This window comes from Moschus berezovskii, chromosome 28, assembly GCF_049115385.1.
Source record: "Moschus berezovskii isolate FMDL1 chromosome 28, NW_MosBer_1.0, whole genome shotgun sequence".
In the NCBI taxonomy this organism is placed as follows: domain Eukaryota; kingdom Metazoa; phylum Chordata; class Mammalia; order Artiodactyla; family Moschidae; genus Moschus; species Moschus berezovskii.
This window is the reverse complement of record NC_142487.1, coordinates 30,600,889-30,618,830: the sequence shown is the minus strand read 5'-3', so window position 1 is coordinate 30,618,830 and position 17,942 is coordinate 30,600,889. Positions and strand designations below refer to the sequence as shown.

Genomic DNA, 17,942 nt, shown 5'->3' with positions numbered 1-17,942 from the left:
TCAGTTCAGTCACTCAGTCGTGTCGGACTCTTTGAGACCCCATGAATCACAGCACGCCAGGCCTCCCTGTCCATCACCAACTCCCGGAATTCACTCAAACTCATGTCCACAGAGTCGGTGATGCCATCCAGCCATCTCATTCTCTGTCGTCCCCATCTCCTCCTACCCCCAATCCCTCCCAGCATCAGACTCTTTTCTAGTGAGTCAACTCGTCGCATGAGGTGGACGAAGTATTGGAGTTTCAGCTTTAGCATCAGTCCTTCCAATGAACACCCAGGATTGATCTCCTTTAGAATGGACTGGCTGGATCTCCTTGCAGTCCAAGGGACTCTCAAGAGTCTTCTCCAGCACCACAGTTCAAAAGCATCAATTCTTCGGCGATCAGCTTTCTTCACAGTTCAACTCTCACATCCACACATGACCACGGGAAAAACCATCGTCTTGACTAGACGGACCTTGGTTGGCAAAGTAATGTCTCTGCTTTTTAATATGCTATCTAGGTTGGTCATAACTTTCCTTCCAAGGAGCAAGCGTCTTTTAATTTCATGGCTGCAATCAGCATCTGCAGTGATTTTGGAGCCCAAAAAAATAAAGTCTGACACTGTTTCCACTGTTTCCCCATCTACTTCCCATAAAGTGATGAGACCAGATGCCATGATCTTCGTTTTCTGAATGTTGAGCTTCAAGCCAACATTTTCACTCTCCTCTTTCACTTTCATCAAGAGGCCTTTGAGTTCCTCTTCACTTTCTGCCAGAAGGGTGGTGTCATCTGCATATCTGAGGTTATTGATATTTCTCCCAGCAATCTTGATTCCAGCTTGTGCTTCTTCCAGCCCAGCGTTCCTCATGATGTACTCTGCATAGAAGTTAAATAAGCAAGGTGACAATATGCAACCTTGACGTACTCCTTTCCCTATTTGGAACCAGTCTGTTGTTCCATGTCCAGTTCTAACTGTTGCTTCCTGACCTGCATACAGGTTTCTCAAGAGGCAGGTCAGGTGGTCTGGGATTCCCATCTCTTTCAGAATGTTCCACAGTTTATTGTGATCGACACAGTCAAAGGCTTTGGCATAGTCAATGAAGCAGAAATAGATGATTTTCTGGAACTCTCTTGCTTTCTCCATGATCCAGCGGATGTTGGCAATTTGATCTCTGGTGCCTCTGCTTTTTCTAAAACCTGCTTGAACATCTGGAAGTTCACGGTTCACATATTGCGGAAGCCTGGCTTGGAGAATTTTGAGCATGACAATTTCGGTCTAGGGAATACACCCAAAATATTTAAAACCAAGAATGGGAACAGATATTCGTATCCCGTGTTCACAGCAGCATTATTCACAGTAGCCAAAAAGTGGAAGCAACACAAGCATTCAACAGATGAATGGATAAGCACAGCGTAGTATATACACAAAGGAATATGATTCAACCTAAAAAACAAGATAACTCTCACACATGCTCTTATGTGAATGAATCTTCAAGTCATTATTTGAAGTGAAACAAGGCCAACACAAAAGGAAAAATGTCCCATGATTCCACTAGTACGAGATATCCGTATAAGACAAATTCCAAGTAGAATAAGGTAGCCAGGGATTGAGGGTGGTGAGTGTTTAATGGTTACAGTGTCACTTCAGGAAAAAGAAAAGATTCTGGAGATAAATGGTGAGGATATTCTACAACGTGAGCGCAGTTAATGCTATAGAAGTGCATACGTAAAATGACTCATGGTAAATATTATATGCTTGTAATCACAATTAAAAAACAATACAGGTTACAACATGGAAAAGCACTGAAAACATCCTCAGTGAAAGAAACCACATAGAAAAAGCCATGCAGATCATAGTCATCTTGTCACTTTAAATCCACGAAAGTTTCTGACCTGAGGGAAAGCCCCAGTGGTGGTCCCAGAAAAAGAAAAGTGCATTAGAATGGAGAAAGACATTTGCACAAATTTTGGGCAGCTGATGCAAGTTGAAGTGGTCCTATGGATAGGATTGTAATGTGGACACCATAACTATCGCCCATTTGGGGGTTATGGACTGGTACCCTGGGAAAGTGACCCTGTTTTAGGTAAAACACATTGCATTTTTCGGTGTGAATATAGAAAACTTTGTACCACTATTTAAACTTGAAGCTTTTGAAATTTTACTAGAAAGTAAATTACTTTTCAGTACAACCATATAAGTCACATGCCAGAAAATCAGAGATGGCATCAAACATTGCAATAGAGTCCAAGGCTTAACCAGACAAAGTCAACTAAAGTAGTGATGCGAATGGGCTTGTAGCAGTCCACATGGTATTGAGAGGAAGAGTAGGCCATCACGCCTTGAGTGCTGTGGATGGCCCTGATGGAACTGAAACTATGAGATGTCTGAATTCTAGTTTTCCATGTAACACTACACCAAAGCAACTGTCAGACTATAAAGTGAATTCAGGGACTCCCCTAGCTGTCCAGTGGTGAAGGTTCCGCACATCCAATGCACGGGGTGCGGGTTTGATCCTTGATCAGGGAACTAAGATCCAACATGCTGAGTTGCATGGCCAAAAAATAAATCAGTAGAACTGCAAGATCACGTGTGATTTTCTATACTAATAATGAACTATCAGAAAGAAAAATTAAGAAAATAATCCCCTGTACAATTGCATCCCCCCCAAAACTAGAAATTTAACCAAGGACTTGAAAGAGCTGCAAGCTAAAAACTGCAAGACATAGTGCTCAATTAAACTGAACAGATATGAAAAGATATCCCATGCTTATGGGTACAGTACCGTTAAAACCTTTATTCTAACCAAAGTAACATACACATTCATGCAATCACTACCAACATCTCATTGATATTTTTCACAGAAACAAAAACAATGTTACCATCCGTGTGGAACCACAAAGGACCCAGAAGAGCCAAAGTGACCCTGAGAAAGGAGAACAGGCTGGCAGCATCTCCATCCCTGATTTCAATCTATATTACGCACCTAAAGGCACCACAAGACGTGTGGAACTGTATCAGAAACAGGCACAGATACCAGAGAGCCCAGAAATAAATCTGCAGGTTCATGGTAATTAATTTACAAGAAAGGAGCTAAGAACATACACCCAGGAAAGGGCAGTCCCCTCAGTAAGCCATGCTGGGGGAAATGGACACCACACACCAAGGAATGACACTGGATACCATTCTATACCACAGACAAAAACTGACTAAAAACCCACATCAAGCCCTAACTGTCCTGGATCCTCTGAAGACACATTCAGCAACAGCCACACACAGAAAGTCTCTTCCCAATTTTCCTCACCTTTTCCTTCAGTGGCACCACCTCCCTGCAGGTCCTGAGGAAACCAGACTCCTGTCAGACTCGAATGAACCTCACAATGTACCAAAGATGAAGCCCCAGCAGGTCCTGAGGAAACCACGCTGTCAACCTGAACTGAATCCCACAATGTCCCAAAGCCAAAGCCCTAATGGGTCCTGAGGGGCCAGACTCCCATCACCCTGGATTGAACCCCCAAATCTATCAAAGCTGAAAACCCAGAGAGTCCCAAGAAGACCAGACTCCCGTCAGCTTAAGCTGAACCCCACAACGTCCCAAAGCCGAAGTCCCAGTGGGTCCTCAATGGCCAGACTCCCGTCTCCCTGAACTGAACCCGACAATGTCCCAAAGCTGAAATCCCAGTGGGTCCTGAAAAGACCAGACTCCTGTCAGCCTGAACTAACCCCACAATGTCCCAAGCCAAAGCCATAATGGGTCCTGAGGGGCCAGACTCCCATTACCCTGGATTGAACCCTAAATGTACCAAAGTTGAAACCCCAGTGGGTCCTGAGGAGACCAGACTCCCGTCAGCTTGAACTGAACCCCACAATGTCCGAAAGCCGAAACACCAATGGGTCCTGAGGAGATCCACCTCCTGTCAGCCTGAAGTGAATCCCACAAATGTCCCAAAGCCAAAACCTGAGCAGGTCCTGAGGAGACCAGACTCCCTTCAGCCTGAACTGAACCCCACAATGTCCCGCAGCTATAGCCCCAATGGGTCCTGAGGAGACCAGACTCCCTTCAGCCTGAACTGAACCCCACAACGTCCCGAAGCTGAAGCCCCAGTGGGTCCTGATGAAAACAGACTCCCGTCGGCAGCCACAGGCAGCCTGGCACTCGGTCAGAGCGAGAAATCCGCTTGGGGTGGGGGCGGGGCGGGAGGCGGGCTCCGCGCTCCTGCCAGCCAATGAAAACTGCAGATCTAGCCTCCCTCACTCGCGCAGGCGCAGCCAAGCGGAGACTCCGCCCCTCAGGGCAATTCTGCTAGGTCCATTAAACTATGAAAATTCAAACTGAAACATCGCCAATATCCAAAACTTCTCCAAAATAGTTAAGGAATAATTAACTTGAAATTGTAGAGAATGAAATGTAGTCACCAAATTCACTCAAATTTATTAACAGACATTTAAATTTTGAAACTATCAAAAACGTGTACATAAACATAGAAAATCTACATGACCTTGGATTTCGCCTGTATATCATGAGCTTTGAGTTTTAACACACAAGCTGTCAGTCCACAAAAGAAAAATATTGTAGACTTCATAGAAATAAAGATGTCTATTCCGATAGACCTCATTCAGAAAATCAAAATACAAGCCACAAACTGGGAGAAAAATATTTGCAAAATTCATATCTGATACAGGATTTTGACACAAAATAGGCAAAGACCTCTTGAACAACCCTATAAACAATAAATAAAGATCTGATTATGAGGGATGTTGAGCATATTTTCATGTGTTTGTTAGCCATCTGTATGTCTTCTTAGGAGAAACGTCTGTTTAGTTCTTTGGCGCATTTTTTGATTGGGTCGTTTATTTTTCTGGAATTGAGCTGCAGGAGCTGCTTGTATATTTTTGAGATTAATTCTTTGTCAGTTGTTTCATTTGCTATTATTTTCTCCCATTCTGAAGGCTGTCTTTTCACCTTGCTTATAGTTTCCTTTGCTGTGCAGAAGCTTTTAATTTTAATTAGGTCCCATTTGTTTATTTTTGCTTTTAATTCCAATATTCTGGGAGGTGGGTCATGGAGGATCCTGCTGTGATTTATGTCAGAGAGTGTTTTGCCTATGTTCTCCTCTAGGAGTTTTAAAGTTTCTGGTCTTACATTTAGATCTTTAATCCATTTTGAGTTTATTTTTGTGTATGGTATGAGGAAGTGTTCTAGTTTCATTCTTTTACAAGTGGCTAACCAGTTTTCCCAGCACCACTTGTTAAAGAGACTGTCTTTTCTCCATTTTATATTCTTGCCTCCTTTGTCAAAGATAAGGTGCCCATAGGTGCGTGGATTTATCTCTGGGCTTTCCCTTTTGTTCTATTGATTTATATTTCTGTCTTTATGCCAGTCCCATACTGTCTTGATGACTGTGGCTTTGTAGTAGAGCCTGATGTCTGGCAGGTTGATTCCCCCAGTTCCATTCTTCTTCTTCAAGATTGTTCAACATCTCTCATAATCAGAGAAATGCAAATCAAAACCACAATGAGATACCATTACACAACAGTCAGAATGGCTGCTATCCAAAGTCTACATGCAATAAATGCTGGAGAGGGTGTGGAGAAAAGGGAACCCTCTTACACTGTTGGTGGGAATGCAAACTAGTACAGCCACTATGGAGAACAGTGTGGAGAATCCTTAAAAAACTGGAAATAGAACTGCCATACAACCCAGCAATCGCACTCCTGGGCATACACACCGAGGAAACCAGAAATGAAAGAAACACGTATACTCCAATGTTCATTGCAGCACTGTTTATAATAGCAAGGACACGGAAGCAACCTAGATGTCCATCTGCAGACGAATGGATAAGAAAGCTTTGGTACATATACACAATGGAGTATTATTCAGCCATTGAAAAGAATACTTTTGAATTAGTTCTAATGAGGTAGATGAAACTGGAGCCTGTTATACAGAGTGAAGTAAGCTAGAAAGAAAAACATCAATACAGTATACTAATGCATATATATGGAATTTAGAAAGATGTTAACGGTAACCCTGTATATGAGACAGCAAAAGAGACACAGGTGCGTAGAACAGTCTTTTGGACTCTGTGGGAGAGGGCAAGGGTGGGATGATTTGGGAGAATGACATTGAAACATGTATATTATCATATGTGAAATGAATCGCCAGTCCAGGTTCGATGCATGAGACAGGATGCTCGGGGCTGGTGCACTGGGATGATCCAGAGGGATGGGTTGGGGAGGGAGGTGGGAGGGGGGTTCAAGATGGGGAACACATGTACACCCGGGGCGGATTCATGTCAATGTATGGCAAACCCAACCAATATAATATTGTAAAGTAATTAGCCTCCAGTAAAAAAAAAAAAATAAATAGAGATCTGAACAGACACCCAGCCAGAAAAAGTTATACAGATAGTACAAGACAGAAACACGCTCAACACCATACACCATTAGGGAATTACAAAGTAAAGTCACAAGCTATCACACTACACATATTAGGCTGCTAAACTCTAAATATATGGCAATACCAATTGCTGGAGGCTGAGGACTAGCAGGAACGCTCCCTCACTGCTGGTGGGATGCACGCACAGCCACTTTGTAACACAGTTGAGCAGTTTTCTCCAAAGCTAAACAAACCTCACCTTGGGATCCAACAGTAGTACTTGAAGTATTTAGGAAACTGCTTTGAAAAATCCATGCCCAAATGCAAACAAAGATGAACTTAGACACAGCAGCACTACCCATAATAGTTAAAAGCTTGAAGTAATCAGGGTATCCTTCAATAGATGAATGCATAATCAAGTTGGGGTATATCCATGTCAAAGCAAGTAGAACATGCCACCCCAAAACATGCCTCTCTGCTGAGAGGATTGCTTAAGTCCCTTCCATGGGGGGTGGTGGGGAAGAGGACTCTCAGTAAACTAAGTAGCAATTGCCATTTTGTGATGGACATTTACAACAGAGAAATCTCTGCATTTAAGGGTTGTCCCTGTTTGCACCTCATGCGAACAGTTGACTCACTGGAAAAGACTCTGATGCTGGAAGGGATTGGGGACAGGAGGAGAAGGGGACGACAGAGAATGAGATGGCTGGATGGCATCACCGACTCGATGGACATGAGTTTGAGTGAACTCCAGGAGTTGGTGATGGACAGGGATGCCTGGCGTGCTGCAATTCATGGGGTCACAAAGAGTCGGACACGACTGAGAGACTGAACTGAACTGTTTGCACCAGAAATAAAAGGATAATTAAAACTCCAGTAACTTATCAATGGAGAGGTCCCGACTTAATTCTATAAACCATCATACTCTTCTTTACTGTGTTTGTGTAATTACCTTCCATAACAGGCTTCTCCCATTCTTCAGGGTCTTGTTTTTATTTTATTGTTTTTTTTTTATTTTACAATATTATATTGGTTGGTTTTGCCATACATTGACATGAATTCGCCCCGGGTTTACATAAGTTCCCCCTCCTGAACCCCCCTCCCACCTCCCTCCTCCCTTTATCCTCCCTCTGGGTCATCCCCACATGCCAGCCCCGAGCATCCTATAACATGCATTGACCCTGAACTAGTGATTCATTTCACATATGACAACATATGTGTTTCAATGCCATTCTCCCAAATCATCCCACCCTCACCCTCTCCCACAGAGTCCCAAAGACTGTTCTATACATCTGTGTCTCTTTTGCTGTCTCGTATACAGGGTTATCATTTGCATCTTTCTAAATTCCATATATATGCGTTAGTAAGCGTCTTGTTTTTAGCTGAAGATGGCATTTAAGGTGACGACTTTGGGCATTTCAGGGAGTGATTCAGGTTTCTTTGATAGCTTCCCTGTATACAGAAGCTATTTGTTGTTTTAATCACTAAGTCATGTTCACCTCTTTGCGACCCCGTGGACTGTAACCCGCCAGGCTCCTCTATACATGGGATTCTCCAGGCAAGAATCCTGGAGTGGGTTGCCATTTCCATCTCCGGGGGATCTTCCCAACCCAGGGGCCATACCCAAGTCTCCTGTATTATAGGCAGATTCTTTACCACAAAGCCACCAGGGAAGCATAGAGGAGGTATGCTTCTGTTTTTTCTCCTGGTAATTTGTCTTTTATTATGGAGGGCAGAGTGAAAATTGGTTTTCCTCCTATACACATGCAATGGAGTATTACTCATCAGTAGTAAGGAATGAACCTCCAAACCTTGAAAAGCAGGGTTAAATCTCATATGCATGTCACTCAGTGAAAGGATACAATCTGGAGAGACAGCATACAGTGTTACCTCATTCACGACCTTCCAGGCAAAGCAGAGCTACACACATTGTGACCTCAGTCATGACCTTCCAGGCAAAGCAGAGCTGCACAGATGATGAGCAGATCGTCTGCTGAAGGGCGTGAAGTATTCATAGTGATGCTTTAGGATGGACACCTGTCACAGGCCTTTGTCTACACTCATCGATTTGTATAGCCCAAGGGATCAAACAATCTATTCAAGTATAGTTATTTAGAGTGTAGGAGAGTTGCAGGACAGAATACACAATGCAATAAAACCTAACCACATCAAAAATGCACGAAAAAGATATCTCACTGTAGGAGATGGGGGAAAATGTGTTGACTTTGGAAATGAATGAATGGATACACAAAAGGCAAAATGGCCTGCACATAAACACTGGGCTTCATTTTATAGAGATCTTTCCAGGCTGCAGTAGCTAGCAATTCTGAGACCACTGTACATGTAATCTGAAGAGGAGAAAAGAGTTGACAAATGCAAATGGTGGGGGCCAGGCTCCTCACTGCAGGAGTGGGAAGTTACAGATAAGCAAAGAACAAAAGGATGAAGCTGAGCCCCTGACCACCACCCCTCATGGCTCTGAGTTGTGTCCAACAGGACCACCATCACCTGCACGTAGGTGCTATAACCTTCCTGCCCCCTCCTGGCCTTTCCCCTTCCTCCCTGCGATGCGTCCAGTGACATTTCCAGCCTGCACCCCTCTCCCAGGCCAGGTGCATCTGTCCATCCATGGCCTCCCATCTCATCCTGGGGACTAACAGGCCCCTCAAGGACTGCGATCCTGCTGCTCCCCACGCCCAGGAGGCAGCCCCAACTTCTCCAGCTGCTGAGCCCAGACACCTGGTGTAACCAAGCAGAAGCCTATGGGGCCCTCCCAGGACAGACCCCTTTCCGTTTCCTCTGCTGTAGCTCCTCTCTGAAGTATGGAGATAACAGTGTCTGAGGCACACTCAGGGAGTTGTTTTACAGCTGCTAAAAGCCCCATTGAGTGGAAGAAGTTAACTACTTGATGAGTATGACACGTCACCCCCAGGGTGTCCAGTGCCTGAGGATTTGTGAGGTTAGCAGCCTGTTACCTCATCAACCAGAGAACTGCGCACCAGCGATTCACATACTCGGTGATCCCCCTCCCTCACGTGGCCTGAAAAACTGCTTTCCTGAAACCCTTCAGGGATTTCAGGGTTTAGAGCACGAGTTACCCATCTCCACGTATTGGTGCCTTTACAATTACTGCCGCACTTTCCTTTACTGCAACTGGCGTCAGGCGACTGGCTTCATTGCACTCAGGTGTGTGGACTCAAGTTTGGTTCCCAGGTCCTTGTGCCCCAGGGACTCTCAGCTCCTTCTGCAGGGCATATGGCCAACCCCCACGCTAATTCCCCTTTATATCCAAGGCCCAAACCTAATCCCTCCATCAGGCCCTACAAAGCTCCCTGCCCTCACGGTGCGTCTCACATCCCACCCAACATGGTCTTTCTGAAGCCTGAACAGGACCATGCCCCGCTCCTCCCTGTGATTCCCCCTCACCTGATGTAGCGAGACCTTGATCCGTTCCAGGTGACTCCAGCATCCTCATTCTCTCCAGACTCCACGTGTGTGGCCGCTGTCTGTGCCCGTCTATATCGGCCTGTGGTGATCTCCTAAAATAAGGGTTATTTTATACACAGATAATGGGGTGAATGGTGGCCCCAAAAGATGTGTCCCCCCAGTACAAGGGAACAGGGCCGTATTTGGGAAAAGGGTCTTTGTAGATGGTAGTTAAGGATATCAAGGTAAGGTCATCTAGGGTGAGGCTGACCTCCAATCCATGACAGAGTCCTTATAAGAGATGAAAGAGGACACAGACGAGAAGCCTCGTGAAGATGGAGGCAGAGGTGGGAGGGAGGGGCCACAAGCCCCAAACCCCTGGAGCTGGAGAAGGCAGGAAGGACCCTATCCTGGAGCCTCTGGAGGGACCTCAGCCCTGCGCCACCTTGATCTCAGATGTCTGGTCTCCAGAACTGGGGGAGGATGAACTCCTGTTGCTTTAAATCACCCAACATGTGGTCGTTTGTTAGAGAAGCCACAGAGAACTCACACAGGACCTGCTCTGTAGGATCCTAGAAGTGTGGGTCTCGCTAAAGGAAGATGGAGGCTGGATTACAGAACGCTTAGAGTCAGCACTGGGCCCAGAAATGCTAAAGCAGTGGAAGGACCCCAAAATGTTGAGGGGTCAAGTCTGAACGCTGTCCCTAGGGGTACGGCTGAACATGCCTCCCCAGGTTCTTACACCTGTATGTGGCATAGTAAGTATCTAGTCCTGATTGAGGACATTCAATGTCACTGTTCACATTGCTCATTAAGAACCCACCAGTTACACAAGTGAAAACCCAATTAGGATGCTTGCTACACCAATGAGCAATTCTGAAGATGGTTGGGAGTGGGGACTTATGTGCAGACAGAAGCCCTTCCACCCTCCCAACCCCATATCCCCACTCCCACAAGGAGGCTCCTCAGTGGGAAGCTGGGGGACCATGCAGTGGCATCTTGAAGTAAATGCTGCCTGATCCCTAGGCTAGCTGCTCCTGAACATTCTCCACCCATCCCAGTTAAAATACTCGAATATGTGCAAAAAAAATAGAGATACCAAGGGAACATTTCATGCAAAGATGGGCTAAATAAAGGACAGAAATAGTATAGACCTAACGGAAGAAGAAGATATTAAGAAGAGGCAGCAAGAATAGACAGAACTGTACAAAAAAGATCTTATGACCCAGATGATTTGATCACTCACCTAGAGCCAGACATCCTAGAGTGTGATGTCAACTGGGCCTTAGGAAGCATTGCTATGAACAAAGCTAGTGAAGGTGATGGAATTCCAGCTGAGCTATTTGAAATGCTGAAAGATGATGCTGTGAAAGTGCTGCACTCAATATGCCAGCAGATTTGGAAAACTCAGCACTGGCCACAGGACTGGAAAAGGTCAGTTTTCATTCCAATCCCAAGGAAGGGCAATGCTAAAGAATGTTCAAACTACCACACAGCTGCACTGATTTCACATGCTAGCAAAGTAATGCTCAAAATTCTCCAAGCAAGGCTTCAACAGTCCATGAACCAAGAACTCCCAGATGTTCAAGCTCGATTTAGAAAAGGCAGAGGTACCAGAGATCAAATTGCCAACAGCTGTTGGATCATAAAAAACAAGAGAATTCCAGAAAAACTCTACTTCTGCTTCATTGACCATGCTAAAGCCTTTGACTGTGTGAATCACAACAAACTGAGAAAAGTTCTTAAGCAGATGGGAATACGAGACCACCTTATCTGCCTACTGCAAAACTTTATCCTGGTCAAGAAGCAACAGTTAGAACTGGACATGGATCACTGGAGTGATCCCAAATTGGGAAAGAAGTATGTCAAGCCTGTATATTGTCACCCTGCTTATTTAACTTACATGCAGAGTACATCATGAGAAATGCTGGGCTGGATGAAGCACAAGCTGGAATCAAGATTGCCAGGTGAAATAACAATAAATTCAGAGATTCAGATTACACCACCCTTATGGCAGAAAGTGAAGAGGAATTAAAGAGCCTCTTGATAAAAGTTAAAGAGGAGAGTGTAAAAGTAGGTTTAAAAGCCAACATTCAAAAAACTAAGATCATGGCATCCAGTCCCATCTCTTCATGGCAAATAGATGGGGAAACAATGGAAACAGTGAGAAACTGTTTTCTTGGGCTCCAAAATCACTGGACATGGTGACTGCAGCCATGAAATTAAAAGATGCTTGTTCCTTGGAAGAAAAGCTATGACCAACCTAGACAACGTATTAAAAAGCAGAGACATTACTTTGCTGACCAAGGTCCATCTAGTCGAAGCTGTGGTTTTTCCAGTAGTCATATATGGATGTGAGAGTTGAGTCATAAAGAAAGCTGATTGCCAAATAATTGATGCTTTTGAATTGTGGTGTCGGAGAAGACTCCTGAAAGTCCCTTGGACTGCAAGGAGATCAAACCAGTCATTCCTAAAGGAAATCAGTCCTGAATAGTCATTGGAAGGATTGATGCTGAAGCTGAAGCTCCAAACCTTTGGCCTCCTGATGTGAAGAACTGACTCATTTGAAAAGACCCTGATGCTGGGAAAGATTGAAGGTGGGAGGAGAAGGGGACAACAGAGGATGAGATGGTTGGATGGCATCACTGACTCGATGGACACGAGTTGAGCAAGCTCTGGGAGTTGGTGATGGACAAGGAGGCCTGGCGTGCTGCAGTCCATGGGGTCGCAAAGAGTCAGACACGACTGAGCACTGAACTGAACTGAACTAGGGAACACTGAGTTAAAATCATGAGGTATCACACCGCACTTATCAGGACTACTAAACTCCATATACATGACAATATCCACTGCTGGAGGATGAGGAACAAGAAGTCTCCCTCACTGCTGGTGGGATGTGTGTACGGCCACTTTATAACACAGCTGGGCAGTGTTCTCCAAAGCCAAGACACTGGATCCAACAATCGTGTTCAGTGTTGTCAACTGCTTTGAAAACTTATCCCAAATTCAAACAAGGATATAATTATGCATAGCAGCACTATTCATAATAGCTAAAAAATTGGGAAAAACATCAAGTATCCTTCAATTGATGAAAGCATAAGCAAAGTTGGTTACATCCATGATAAGATGAGTAGAATATGCCACCCCAAAATATGCCTCTTTGACATAAGGATTATTTCAGTCTAACTTTTAAAATAGGAAAAAAAAAAAAAAAAAAAAACAGAAATCTCAGGAAACTAAGTAGCAATTGCCCTTTTGTGAAGGACATTTACAACAGAGAACTCTACATATTTAAGGCCTATCCCTCTTTGCACCAGAAGTAGATGACGAGTAACTCTCAAGTAATTCTTATCAGTGGAGAGGTCCTGACTTAAATCTGCAACAATCATACATTTCTTTACTATGTTTTCATGATAACCTGTCATAACAGGCTTCCCCCTTTCCCCAAGGTCTTTCTTTTATTTTTCTCTAAAGATCATGCTTGAGGTGATAGCTTTGGACATTTTGAAGAAGGAATTCATAGGGCCTGGACTCCATCTTAGGCCTATTCATGCTGATCATGCTTGGCCATCTTTCCAATGGACTCTGAACTCTGTGTTTAGTGCCTATGAAAACGACAACAGAAGGATAAGACCCCCTCCAGACAGGGAAACCTTGAAGAGTGTATCAAGGTTACTCATCGCCTAAGAGAAAACATACACTAATCACCCCTTCCTCCAGACAGGCCATAAATTTTTCTGTATCTATTGGAGTGTAACCTCGGGTTTATTGATTATTGGCTAATTCTTTGACTGTTTGAGCACATGAGGACATAGCATGTGAATGATAGCGTTATTGGGGTTGTATTTTCCTTGGTTTATGTAAGTCTCAAGGAATTTGGCGTGGTGAGTTCAGACACATACACATGGGGTATAAAAGATTTTCACAAATGCTGGTCAGGGTCCTTGGCTAAGAAGAGACTCTGCCTTGGGCCCACTGGTGTAATAAACTGCACTCCACTATCTGCACTGTCCTTCTGAGTGAGTTTGTTTCCCGGAATGCATGGCTACAACAATTTCACGGAGTAACTCAGGTTTTCTGGATTGTTCCCCTATACACAGGAGGTATACAAGTATTAAATGTCTGCTTTTCTCCTGGTGATGTCTCAAACTCACTGCTTTTATACAGCAAGTGGAGAATGAGGCTGGGCTCCTGAAGGCCACTTCTTCTCATCTAAGTTGCTTCTATCAGCGTTGCAGTTGACAGGTTGTGGCTGAATGAAAAGACGCCGGGATTCTTGGCCTCCTGAGGAGAAGAATTCAATCCGGAGCCAGAGACGAGGCTTGATCCCTCAGAGCTTTTGTGTAATAAAGTTTTATTAAATATAAAGGAAATACTTACTTTATATTAAGTATAAAGGAGATAGAGAAAGCGTCTGACATAGGCATCAGAAGGGGACAAAAGAGTACCTCCCTGTTAGTCTTCAGCTGGATGTTATATAGTCACTGGGAGTCTGTTAATGAAAGAAAGGAATGTCTTAAAACTCAGAATGGCAAACAGGCCCCTCATGCATTGTAGAGCTCGGCGGAGTTGCTTCTGAAAGAAGGGACATGGACAGCCTTCTGGAGACTGACAATTTGTTTTATTTTCCATGTGCTATTATATAGTTTTACAAGGGAGGAAGAAAGCTGATTGCTGAAGAAATGATGCTTTTGAACTGTGGTGCTGGAGAAGACTGTTGAGAGTCCCTTGGACTGCAAGGAGATCCAAACAGTCCATTCTAAAGGAGCTCAATCCTGGGTGTTCATTGGAAGGACTGATGCTAAAACTGAAACTTCAATACTTTGGCCACCTCATGCGACGAGTTGACTCACTGGAAAGGACTCTGATGCTGGGAGGGGTTGGGGGCAGGAGGAGACGGGGACGACAAAGAATGAGATGGCTGGAGGCATCACTGATTCGATGGACATGAGTTTGAGTGAACTCCGGGAGCTGGTGATGGACAGGGAGGCCTGGCGTGCTGTGATTCATGGGGTCGAAAAGAGTCGGACACGACTGAGCGACTGAACTGAACTGAACTGAAGACTTCAAAAGCAATAGCAACACGACGAAAACCAGGACATCTGCGGAATGTTAATAATATCAGGTTTACGTGGTTTTACTAGACATGATGTCTCTACTTATAAGCGTAATCAGTTTCCCAAGCCCCCAAGTTAGCAATTAATCATGGCTCCCAGCATAGCTTTTGATTATCTTAAGGACTACAGGCACAGGGAGTATTCCTTACGCTGAACAGTAAGAGCAGGGAGTGTTCTTTAGGCTAAATGGAAAAGGCAGGGAGTGTTCCTTAGGCTTAATGCCAAGAATTGTTAAGGGCTGAATGAAAAATATCAATAACCTCAGATATGCAGATGACACTACCCTTACGGCAGAAAGTGAAGAGGAACTAAAAAGCCTCTGGATGAAAGTGAAAGAGGAGAGTGAAAAGGTTAGCTTGAAGCTCAACATTGAGAAAACAAAGATCATGGCATCTGGTCCCATCACTTCATGGGAAATAGATGGGGAAACAGTGGAAACAGTGTCAGACTTCATTTTGGGGGGCTCTAAAATCACTGCAGATGGTGACTGCAGCCATGACATTAAAAGACGCTTACTCCTTGGAAGGAAAGTTATGACCAACCTTGATAGTATATTAAAAAGCAGAGACATTACCTTGCCAACAAAGGTCCGTGTAGTCAAGGCTATGGTTTTTCCCATGGTCATGTATGGATGTGAGAGTTGGACTGTGAAGAAAGGTGATCGCCGAAGAATTGATGCTTTTGAACTGTGGTGTTGGAGAAGACTCTTGAGAGTCCCTTATACTGCAAGGAGATCCAACCAGTCCATTCTAAAGGAGCTCAATCCTGGGTGTTCATTGGAAGGACTGATGCTAAAACTGAAACTTCAATACTTTGGCCACCTCATGCGACGAGTTGACTCACTGGAAAGGACTCTGATGCTGGGAGGGGTTGGGGGCAGGAGGAGACGGGGACGACAAAGAATGAGATGGCTGGAGGCATCACTGATTCGATGGACATGAGTTTGAGTGAACTCCGGGAGCTGGTGATGGACAGGGAGGCCTGGCGTGCTGTGATTCATGGGGTCGAAAAGAGTCGGACACGACTGAGCGACTGAACTGAACTGAACTGAAGACTTCAAAAGCAATAGCAACACGACGAAAACCAGGACATCTGCGGAATGTTAATAATATCAGGTTTACGTGGTTTTACTAGACATGATGTCTCTACTTATAAGCGTAATCAGTTTCCCAAGCCCCCAAGTTAGCAATTAATCATGGCTCCCAGCATAGCTTTTGATTATCTTAAGGACTACAGGCACAGGGAGTATTCCTTACGCTGAATAGTAAGAGCAGGGAGTGTTCTTTAGGCTAAATGGAAAAGGCAGGGAGTGTTCCTTAGGCTTAATGCCAAGAATTGTTAAGGGCTGAATGAAAAATATCAATAACCTCAGATATGCAGATGACACTACCCTTACGGCAGAAAGTGAAGAGGAACTAAAAAGCCTCTGGATGAAAGTGAAAGAGGAGAGTGAAAAGGTTAGCTTGAAGCTCAACATTGAGAAAACAAAGATCATGGCATCTGGTCCCATCACTTCATGGGAAATAGATGGGGAAACAGTGGAAACAGTGTCAGACTTCATTTTTGGGGGCTCTAAAATCACTGCAGATGGTGACTGCAGCCATGACATTAAAAGACGCTTACTCCTTGGAAGGAAAGTTATGACCAACCTTGATAGTATATTAAAAAGCAGAGACATTACCTTGCCAACAAAGGTCCGTGTAGTCAAGGCTATGGTTTTTCCCATGGTCATGTATGGATGTGAGAGTTGGACTGTGAAGAAAGGTGATCGCCGAAGAATTGATGCTTTTGAACTGTGGTGTTGGAGAAGACTCTTGAGAGTCCCTTATACTGCAAGGAGATCCAACCAGTCCATTCTAAAGGAGATCAATCCTGGGTGTTCATTGGAAGGACTGATGCTAAAGCTGAAACTCCAATACTTTGGCCACCTCATGCGACGAGTTGACTCACTGGAAAAGACTCTGATGCTAGGAAAGGTTGGGGGCGGGAGGAGAAGGGGACGACGGAGAATGAGATGGCTGGATGGCATCACCGACTCTGTGGACATGAGTCTGAGTGAACTCCGGGAGTTTGTGATGGACAAAGAGGCCTGGCGTGCTGTGATTCATGGGGTCGCGGAGAGTCGGACACGACTGAGCGACTGAACTAAACTGAACTGAACTGAATGAAACAACTTCAAAGAACAAGATGTTTATGAGAACATTAGAGACCTGCTGAGCGAGGCCGGCCCTTTGCCGTTGCTTCTGGTGAGGACTTTCTCTGGCAACGTCTTCCTCAGTTTCTCAACAATCCATAAGATGCATTTTGGGATAATCTTGGCCCCAGATCATTCATCCCGGGCCATAAAACGGTTGACTTGAATCTTGTAGAAGGGCAGATTACCATACAAATAGCTTCATTTACATAGACTAGGGGAACAATATCTGAGTATAACATACTGGTTTGAAAAGTAGGTTCTGAGCTGTTAGGTGGAACCGACTTGAAGACAGAGTCTGGCGTAAATGCATAGAACATTCAGTTCAGTTGCTCAGTCGTGTCCGACTCTTTTCGACCCCATGAATCACAGCACGCCAGGCCTCCCTGTCCATCACCAACTCCCGGAGTTCACTCAAACTCATGTCCATCGAGTTGGTGATGCCATCCAGCCATCTCATTCTCTGTCGTCCCCTTCTCCTCCTGCCTCCAATCCCTCCCAGCATCAGAGTCTTTTCCAGTGAGTCAACTGATGCTAAAGCTGAAACTCCAATACTTTGGCCACCTCATACATAGTACATTAACTAAAGACCAACATTTCCATAAGAAAAATGCATTGGTTAACTCAAGGTTTGAGAATAGGTAACTTCAGGTGAAACCAGGTGTCATTATGACAACACAGTATTTTAAGAGCAACCTCCTTTTAAATTTGTAAAGAGAAGAAAACAATATCGCTAGTTTGTTTCCTTCTGCCGCTTAAGAGAGATTAAAATGTCTGACACTTGCAGGCTATTTCCTCCTTTTGGAGACCCCTGGCCTTCCTCCCTGTTACCCTCTCACAGTGAAAAGAGA

General features: G+C 44.5%; 1 long non-coding RNA gene across 1 annotated transcript in view; it reads right to left on the bottom strand.

The window, feature by feature from the left end:
- LOC148773594 (uncharacterized) overlaps positions 1-17,399 on the bottom strand; it is a 46,354-nt gene extending 28,955 nt beyond the window's left edge. The window contains exons 1-2 of the long non-coding RNA XR_016036693.1: positions 13,935-17,399; positions 9,781-9,893 (exon numbers count right to left, since the gene is read on the bottom strand). This is a non-coding gene — a long non-coding RNA (uncharacterized LOC148773594). The remainder of the gene's footprint in view (positions 1-9,780; positions 9,894-13,934) is intronic.
- Between the last annotated feature and the right edge of the window lie 543 nt (positions 17,400-17,942).